Genomic DNA, 10,745 nt, shown 5'->3' on the forward strand with positions numbered 1-10,745 from the left:
CTGTTGCCTTGTATAAAATTAGCAACAATCCGCTTCACCATCTTTCATCTACATCTGTGTCTGGATGCCTGACAAGCAGTTCTGTGGCCTTTACATTTGTCGAGCCTGGCATTACACTATCCAAATTTCTTGATAACCTATGAGGTGATGGACTCCATGAAAGCCTATTATGCCTAACACTTTCACAAGGCTCTGTGCTATTCTTTGACTGTAATTGCTTCACGAGAAGGAAAAGGTTTGAGGGGAGTGAAGGGGTGGTGCATGAGATGTTGTAATTTGTTCTTGCAGGGGCTCATGGGAGATCTAGACACTTGCTGTCTCCTCGCTTGGCTGCTCTCGTTCTGGACAGCAGTTATTCCTGCACAGCAGAGATGTTGTTTATAAGCTGCAGCAGAGAAGCATAAAATTCAATTATTAGAGAATAACACAATACCTTCACTGCATTTAACTAGTGCCTTGCCAATGTTCTGTGAAGAAAATCTGCTTTTTTTTTTTGTTTTTGTTTTTCGACTAACCACCACAAAGAACAAAGACCACTATTGACATGTACATTACAGTATTTTTATTGTGTTGAATAAATGTATCATCCTGAGTGCCAGTCTGAAGCACCCGTATGTTAATTGCCTATAATTTCAAGGGTTATTTTGTGCTTTCTTTTTCCTGATTGTGCATTATGCTAGAGAACAATGAATTTAGTGTAGGCAGGAGGTCTGTTTCCGTAATCCATCTTCTTTATATGTCAAAACAGCTATTAGACCTCACCTACAGAAAGCCACTGATTAATCGGAGCAAGTTCAAAGAAGTGCAACAGAAATGGGGGTCTTAAATGCAGACTTCACTCTGGGGAACTAAAGTGTATTAGCAGATATCCAAAAAAGGTCTACTAATACCTGGTTTAACTTGCTTGTCACATGCTTTCTCATATCTAGCCAGATGGAAGGCAGTTTATAAGCAAATGCCTTATAAGGGAAACCTGCTGTGGTAAAAAATATGTTGTTTGCCAATACTGATGTGTCCTAAATATGCTAGTTGACTGTCGTGCAGATGCTTTGGCTGCAGTACGTTCTGAACTAGGAAAACAAACAGTGTTAAGGATTTCTGATTTTTCCCTGACTTTAATTTGTGACATGCTTGATCATGATATGTGAACCGCTAGGCAACTAGCATGTTCCACCAGAGGTCAGTAATGGCAGTCCACATGTTTTGGCCACGACAGGTGTGCTTCAAAGCTGCTGCTGTGAGTACAATCCCTGACTCCGCATACTACTTCAGAATGTATGTTTTTGCCAATAGATGAAGAGAAAAAGACATTGCCAGCTTATTGCAGAAGGTGGATAATCACAATTAGACCAGATTTTTTAAACCTTGCTAATCAGTCATTTCATCATCACTGTGTCTACTTATGCCAGAGACTTAAAACTGTTGCTTGATCACTCTGTTTTTTTTGTTGATGCTCTGTCTGATCTATGGCCAGTTTTAAACACTAGTGAACACATTAGATTGGTATAACATATGTACATAACATTAGGTTTAAAGAGGCTCTGTCACTTTAAGAATATGGAAAGGTATGAAGTGAATTCACGTGACTAATGTCGATTTCAGTATGCTCTTGTTTTACCAGAATGTCAGGCTGGACCGAACGGGCAAAGTGCCAACACTTCTGGTGTGAGAGCTTGCCAGTAAACCTTACTCTCGCTCATTGTTATTGGCCAATCACTATGATGAACGGTTTCACTGGCTAATTAGATTGTAAGGGAGGGCATAACAAACACTTCCCGAGAGTGCACCTGGCAGGGCATTCTTATTGTATTTTTCATCTCCGGCAAGGCCTGAAAAATGCACCAAGTATCCTGCAATGGGTTTTTTTATGGAATTTTTCTCCTGCATCATAAGCAAGGGTTCACAGATCGCCAAACAGACTTGGATGGACTTTTACACTACACCAATAATCAAAAATAAATGAACTGAAATTTCACGTTTCAGAGTGGAATGCACCTTTAATGAAATGTAAACAACTGTCCCTAGCCCAAATGTGTAGTTTTTGTAAATAATAAATGAGCAGACTGAATGACCAGCTAGACTCTTACTAGCTATTAGGGCTGCGGAAATTAACGATTAATCCCTCGATTAATCGTTAATTTTTTTGATCGATCAAAATTATTTTGATCGATCAAAGTTCTTTTGGCTCCGTACTCGCCTCTCCGCCGGCTTCCGGGTCTTCCATCGGAGATCCGGTAGCTATTAATATTTTGTGTTGCTAATTGCATAATACACAAGTAAATAAACAGGGGTTTGTTTGCCATGCACTTATACAAACACACCTCTAGAGATGTTTGCAGTGCATGATTGCATGTATATAATTTGCATACATTATCTCCCATAGCAGTGACGAGTCTGCGAGCAATGCATCTAGAATAGGTTATCGCTGCCATTATGATAAACATGTTTTGTTTGGGTTGTTTTTGTTTTTATCAATGCTGAACATCTAAAAAATGAAAATGAAGTGCTACATAAAAAAAAAGCTAAGTGTCTATGCAACAAACTTAGTGTAGGATAAATGCAGAGTCTTGCCTACGTCTCTGCTCGGTCCATTTCCCTCCATATGATGCATCCTCCGGGCAAATATCTTTTAAAGGCAGAATCAGTGAACCACAGCAAATGTGCTTTTCTGAGTATTTATGAGGTTTGGAGAGGGGACAGAATTTCAGATTACACATGGCAGCTATTGTTACTATAGATAATCTTCAACATGGTGCTCATTATGTTGATGTGTTTAATCAAAATGCAGAATAGTGGGTGTGCTAATTTTTCTTTCATACTCGAGTTGATGATCTTTATTCAATTCATCTCTTTTATGAGTGTAAATGTTATGAATGCCGTTTAAAGGCATCACATAAACAAAGCTTTGTCTTGAAGACTGCCAGAGCTGCCCATCTTTTATTTGACTTCACACACCATTTCTCACCATCCCTCTGGGCAACATCTTTATTTTTGCACTGCTCGGGTTCTTAAAGATATGGTCATGTGCATATGCTGTATCTTAACAATTTTTGGGCCATTAAAACATCCAAACAATGTATATGCTTGCATTTTATTTATTTTTGTACATTAGAAAATAGAACCCCTATTTAAATACAGGTTTCAATTGGAAGAGCATAATTGATGTAGTTGATATAAAGGTTGTATTACATACTGCTATTTTTATACACATGACCACCCCATCAGTACTTCGTTGGGCCACGAGATGACTCCACGAGATTACTTCGTTGGGCCGCCTCGTGACTCCACGAGATGTTGAAAGGTGATGCGAGGAATCTGACACTGCACTGTTGCCCTTCTGTTCTCTTGTACCAGTCTTGCCACTCTCCGTTCTGCCCTAACATTGACTAGTCGCTGACGGCCACAATTCGCATGTTCAGACCCAGATTTTCGGCTGACGGTCCCGTCTTTAAACACTTTAACAGCTGCTCTTGAACATTTAATGAATTCTGCTGTTTTGCTGATACTCGCTCCATGGCCAACAATCATCCCACGTTCAAAGGCTGTTAAATCACGCTGTTTACCCATATCTTCAGGAAAAAAAATCACTTCTACTGTCGTGGTAAACAACCTGCTTCCCTATTTATAATGGTCTGGCCCTCTAGCAACTTCAGCGCAAAATTATAGCTAATTTGTCTACAAACATCAGGTGGTCATAATAATCTGGCCACTCAGTGTATGTTGCATGTACAAATGACCCTTTTCACATCTCTTTATTGATATTTTTTTAATTAAAATAAAATGGCTTACTATTATTAGTTGGCTGCAGCAGCTGGAAAGAATATGTGGAACTCAACTGGTTAGCCAGGTTGTCTTCATGTGACCTTTGCAGCCGCATTTGCTTCCAGGTTCAGAGGACCATAGCTGGGCAGATGTTCCTCAGACAAGGATGGACAGTGAGATGCTGCTGTTACTGATGATTTGCCGACCTGAAGCAGCAGATGCATGGTTAACACCTTCCTTCCCTCTGTGTAGTAACAAGAAGCAAGGATCAGCTTTCTCAGATTTTCTTGTGACATGCCATGTTTGTTCATACAATGTTATGGATTCTTTATACCAAAGTCATTCTCTGTTTATGAATCTCTCCATGCACAGATCCAGATGTAGAAAACAGGATGAAAGAGCACTGCAATAAAAATACATTATAAATGCTAACAATAAGAAAGGCTACATATTATTGTCACCTGTATTGAGTGGCTTGCAATTGTAATCATGTGACCCACCAACAGATTTAAGCGGTAGAAGCATTAACAATTTCCTGTCCTTTTAATGGAGGCAATAGGTAAGAATCTCACAGAGATTTGCCAGCAAGTTTGAAAGCCTCGGTGAGCAATAGCACTTCAGATGTTAGAAAACGCTTATCAAATAGGGGCACCCCTGAACAGGCTGATCTCCTACATATCTACCTAAGGAGCTTATCGGGGGATGGGACTATCATCTGGCTGTTCATGGCTTTTTATTTTTATCACGTCTTGCATTTAAATCTCTAAACTGTGCACAGAAAACTGTTATGCCTGTCACTTTAGCTATTATATTCCATTTACTTACAACGCTAATTATATTGAGTGAGACTGGATCCACTGGTTTGCTGTTTTCTCTGGCTGGAAAAGCTGTACAGACCATAATGCAGCCGTGGCTTCAGCCATAGCAATGGTTTTGACTTGAAAAAAATGGTTTTGATCTATAAGCAAACAAAATAACATTAAATTGTCTGCCAATTAGCAGTAATATAAATATTTGTAAGATATAAAAAAAAATAGGTCATCAATTAGATTTTAAGTAGCTTTTAAAAGCAACACGAGGCAGATAATTCTAGAGAGGGCAAAAAATGGTTCCTGAAATCTAGTTCAAATAGCTGTAAAATGGTCTAAGGGCCCAGTCACACCATAAAGAGTGCGTTCCAGAGCGTTCGGCCTTTGGAACGCAACCCAACCGGCTCACTTTGTTATGGAGGGGGGCGTGGCAGTGCATTGAAGTCAATGGCACCATAGCCACGCCCCGCACCCGCAGTGCGATCGCAGGCATCCAAACGTGTGGCACATTAGTTCCTGCGTTCCAGTTCGGTGTGATCTGCAAAAAATGCTGAATGCACTACTTTTTGCAGATCGCACTGGACCGGAATGCAGGCACTAATGTGCCGCGCGTTCAGGTGCCTGGCGATCTCACTGCGGGGGGCATGGCTGCGGTGCCATGACTTCAATGCACCGGCATGCCCCACCCCAAAACAAAGTGTGCCGGCCGGGTTGCGTTCCATAGGCTTGTGTCAAGTCATTTACTTTACAAATGTGGATCAGATAAGCTCATGGAGAAAGAAGCCAGGGTATGAGTAAGTCACCAAACAGCTTTGTCCTCCAGCCAAAGTAATTCTTCCAGCTCCAGCAACATGCTTTATGCTGGGTAGAAAAAGGTGGCGAAGGACTTTGGTTTAAGATGCTTGATGTTATACTATGGCCTGAAGTGGCTTTTTATTTTGCATGTCATTTGTATAAAAGAGTTTCATACTGTAAAGTATTCTGCCCTATTTTCTATTGGTTTAATATTCATTATATGTTGACAATTTGAGCAATGTTGAGAATAGATTTCTAGAATATGCTGTTTGAACTGAAAGAATCAGGAGGAATTCTTGATTTCTCTGGCCAGTGAGCTGGAGAACCAGATGACACTGATCCACCCCATCCTCACTTACCATATACAGTTTCAAAGTTTAAAATATCATCTGTAAGACTAATATAATGTTTCAATGCACCTTACTCCTTGTAAAATATATAGTCAATTTGTAGTCCTGTTGCATTTTTGCAGTGGAAATGTTTTAAAGCAGCGGTCGCCAACCAGTGGTTCGTAGACCACTGGTGGTCCGCAAGAAAAGTTTGGTGGTCCCCGGGCCCCTCTGATGCCGTGCAGCCTTGGCTGTAATTGAAGCGGCATGGAGGGTTCGGGGCTGCCTTTCACTGACTCAAGCAGCGGATGTCACAAGGAATGCGCGGCTCTCAGTACAGTGCGGGCTCTGCAGGAGGCGGGGCATCTTGTCAGTACCCGGACTGAGCAGGCTGCGGGACATAAAAAAGTGGGGAGAAGCCAGGTAATAGTGGCTCAGTGTTGGGGAAGGGAAGGCACGGGGGTAGTTGGGGGCAGTCCTGAAGCTAGGGGGGCATGTGTCCTGGGCGCTTCCGGCAGGGCCAGTGGCAGATTCGATAGGTGGGGAAACAATTAATATTATTACTGGACCAGGGCGGGCGGCACCGCTCCCTCCCTTCACCAGCACTGCCATTCCTGCAGGCACACCCGCACCTATATATCCTTTATGTATATATAGATATATTCTCATTTTTTGTTTCCTCACATATATAGGGCATATTATCTGCATGTATTCAAAACTGAAGATAATTTACTAAACTCATTAAAATGTCATATTTTTTTTTAGCAGATAGTCTTTATTAAAGTTTTAACAATACATGACAAGAAGGTAAATCAGCCTGTCCCCGTCAGGGTACAGACGTAAGCTTACAAAATACATATTCAACATTACCTTACAAAGAAAAAAAAAAAAAAATTGTGTGGTATTTCCAAGGGTATCACAGTACAACATTACCACAGTAAACAAAAGCAGTTGTGCACAAGACATTTGTTTGGGGTAACCTGGGTTTGACTCGCGAGAAACTAGCGGGGGAGCCTCGCATTCACCTGATGACATCTCAGGAATTAAGATTGATTATCGAGGATATCTTGGTAGAGGGACCCCAATACTGGGGTAGTGTCAGGGGAGAGCATACGATAGAATTCAGCAGAGAATCCATCAGGCCAGGGGCCTTAGTACATGGGGAATGCTTGATGACCTCTTCTATTTCTAGAGGCGATACGTCGCGGTTGAGAAAGGCAAGATCTTCCTCGTTTAAGGAGGGTAAGGAGACGGAGTCCAGGAAGGAGGAGCCCGTACCCTCATCCCCCTGCTCATGTTTATACAGGTTTTAGTAAAAGTTTCTAAAAATTTCGCAGATGGAAGAAGGTTCGGAATGCAACCTGCCTTCCTTATCTGACAGGCGAGTGATATATGAGGGTGCTGTTTTTCCTCTCGCTAGTTTCGCCATAAGTTTCCCTGATTTGTTCCCAAATTTGAAAAGGTCTAGGTCTTTGGGCGCTCTTATGAGCGTCTCAAGTTGGCGCAACCAGTGGTCACAGTCTTGTTTAGCTGATAACCAAGTTGCTCTAGTGATGGGTGTGTGGCCCTGTGTATACTCAAGATAGCTGCGTCTGGCCGCCGTGGTTGCCTCCACATATCTACTCCTGATCAATTTTTTCCTAGAGGTAGCATATGCAAGAATTCTTCCCCTTAAAACTGCCTTAGCAGTTTCCCAAAACAATGCAGGGTTATCTAGGTGCTCAGAATTATCCGACGCATACTCATCCCACCACTGTTTAAGCTTACCCTGAAAGGTATCATCGTGTGCTAGATAGGAAGGAAATCGCCAGATGGTGGGATGAGTAGGCGCCCCAATATTTTTAACCGTTAATAAAACAGGAGCATGATCTGAGATGACAAGATCTTCCACCTCAGCTGAAACCAGGTGAGGCAGCAGAGTTTGGGCAACAAAAAATAACTCAATGCGTGACAGAGTGTTGTGAGCATGTGAAAAATGGGTGAACTCTCTGTCCAAGGGGTGTAAATACCTCCAAACGTCCTGTAAGCCCGTGGATTCAATCCATGTGGATAAGTGGATATCCTGAGGGTTGACTGACGTTGAGGAGTAGGGCATCTCTCGGGAGCGGTCCTCTTGGGGAGTTGGTACTGCGTTGAAGTCACCCCCGATCAGGAGGGGACTGTCCGAGTGGCGGGAGGAGAGCCTTGTGGCCAAGCCATCGAGGAACGACTTGTTGCCATTGTTAGGGCCATAGATATTCCAAAGTTCCAAAGTTTGCTTTCCCAGTTGAAGCGTCAGGAAGGACCATCTGCCTGCTTCATTATCGCACTGATGATCGATGACGGTGTGTGGTAAGGACTTGCTGATGAGCGTGATGACCCCCGCCAATCTGCCTGAAGCCGAGGCTCCTATGGCAAAATGTCATATTAAACTGCTCTACTACTTTAGGATGATATTGGGTCAACAGAATTTGACCCGATATCATCCTATATATACACAAAGATTTTGGAGGCTTAGCGTCTCATACATTATTAAATACTACAATGTTGAATAAATTGCTCATATAGCAATGCCAAATGCCACTAAAGTAGCTCTGCTTTGGACCCTACAAGATGTCCCAGATTGTCACCCTGCACATATCTCCTTCCTGCTATGGCTCCAGACCCAAATACCTAGTGCCAACATAAACACTCATTATACATGTGGGATACTGTCAGTTTGACAAAAAACCTCAGGTCATCCCACTTTCCCCTTGCATGACTTGTGGGCTGCCCCCTATTTTTACTGGACCTCGAGGGAACTGCCATGATTCTCATGGATGGGAACCTAGGAAAAATGATATCCTTCCAATATTTACAGAAGATTAAACACATATCCAATAGTAAACTCCTACCTGCAGATGCAGCATTATGCAATCCCTCAGTCATTAAAAAAAAAATCTTTGTGTCAATGTTAGCAGATTTTGAACACAAGTACCAGTAGGCACCTAGGACTGATCTTTTTCCTCATAAAACTCTAACACAAAACTCCCATATATCCTTTCCTTGGAAAGGTAACTCTCTTAGGTGAAGGACTTAAAGTGTATGTATAAGCACACGTTTTGTGCTTGCTTTAAATAGAGTAGGGAAGGATTGGAATCCCTGTCATGTTTTCATTGTTGTCTGTGTCCCCTCTAGGAAGATTTACCCTCTCTTTTTGTCCTGGTGACCATTGCAAATGGGAAAGAAGGTCATAGGAAATCCATACATTTACAATTTTCACCAGGGCAAAGGGTGAAGGGAAATCTTCCAATAGGGCCTCGTTTTTAGAGACTTCCCCTCACTTTCTCTTGCGTCTCTAGGGCAAGAAGTGAAGGAAAATGTAATCAATGAGACACCTAAAGCAAAACATAAACTGACAGGGATTTTAGGATTTTCCTACCTCGTTAGCAAAGATCTACATTCTTCACCTGCTTCCTGCCTGGGAGAAGTCTGCACTACTAATTCCAGCCTTCCTGTTGGCTTCGTTATCTTGTGGCACTCATGTTACTCCTTGTCCTTGAATCTTCCTAAGGAGACTTCTTGCTCCATCTAAGGTACGTGACAATATCTTTAGCACAATCGGACTATGGCCAGACCTTGCCAGAGAAATCCCCAAGCTCAACTTCAAAATGTTAAACAGAGAATCTCGGGTATGTATAAATGAAAACAGCATTTTTTTCTTTTTCTTAGACACAAGACATTTCTAAAGGTTTGTTAACTATGGGTTGACCATTCTTATCCTGCAGGAAAAGACCCATCTCTTCTTCTTTAAAAGCCTTTCTAATCTGGCAAACCTGAAACTTAATATTAAACCTGAAACTTATGAAGAGCATGTAGCATTAGTAAGCAAAAAGAACCCCAAGGAATTCTTAAAATATATAAATAGAAGGTACAGACGGAACATATAGGCACCATAAATGATGAAGAGGGGAGGTCAGTTATTAGCCACTAAAAAAGCGAACATGTTAAATGCATTCTTTTCTTCTGTCTTTACAGATGAGATGGACGTGTGCATCGATCAGGGCATCAGCTGCGGAGATAGTAGTACCAGTTTTAACAGCAGAGTAATACAGATATTGGAAAGATTAAATGTAAACAAATCACCAGGACAAGACTGGTTACATCCGAGGGTACTAAAGGAACTTAGTCAAGTCATAGCCAGATCCTTGTAAAAATGTTTATGGACAGTATAATGACAGGTTAGGTCCCGGCTGATTGGAGGAGAGCAAATGTAGTGCCAATATTCAAGAAGGGGAAAAGAAGTGCATCGAGAAACTACAAGCCTGTCAGCTTAACATCAATAGTGTGTAAATATTAAAAGGCATGATACAGGACTACATGCAGGGATTTGCAAATAAAACTGGTATCATAAGTGGTAACCAACATGGTTTCATGAAGGACCATTCATGCCAAACCAATCTATTAACATTTTATGAGGAAGTAAGTACTATATTAGACAAAGGGATAACTGTAGACATGGTGTATTTAGACTTTGCTAAAGCATTCAACACATTAACCCCACAATGGTTTGATCCATAAGAGGGTAGTGATAGATGGCTAATTCGCTAATTGGGCAAAGGTTGGAAGTGGGGCGCCCTAGGGTTCCGTCCTGGGACCGATCCTGTTCATCTTATTCATCCACGACATAGAGATTGGACTAAATAGCTCAATTTTAGTTTTTGCGGATGATACTAAACTGCAGAGCAGTAAATTCCGAACAGGAATACCTGGTAACAGATACCTGGCGTGTATTAAAAGAGGAATCGTAGCAAGGGATACAAGTAATACTTCCACTTTATAAATCATTGGTTCGGCCCCATCTTGAGTATGCAGTTGTCAGGGATACCTGCACAGGTGACCCCACACCTCCGCAGGTACCCACACAGGCAGACCAAACGTGAGTGACCACACAGACAAGGCAAGTATGTTACACGGACCAGGCAAGGATGTTAGATATGTATAGTTTGTTTAATATACATCTTAGACTAATAGCAACAACCAACAACAGGGCTCAGGACAGCAAACAAAAGACACATGAAACAGGACTTCA

Source organism: Nanorana parkeri, unplaced genomic scaffold (genome assembly GCF_000935625.1).
Source record: "Nanorana parkeri isolate BGI_ZX_2015 unplaced genomic scaffold, ASM93562v1 scaffold252, whole genome shotgun sequence".
NCBI lineage: Eukaryota > Metazoa > Chordata > Amphibia > Anura > Dicroglossidae > Nanorana > Nanorana parkeri.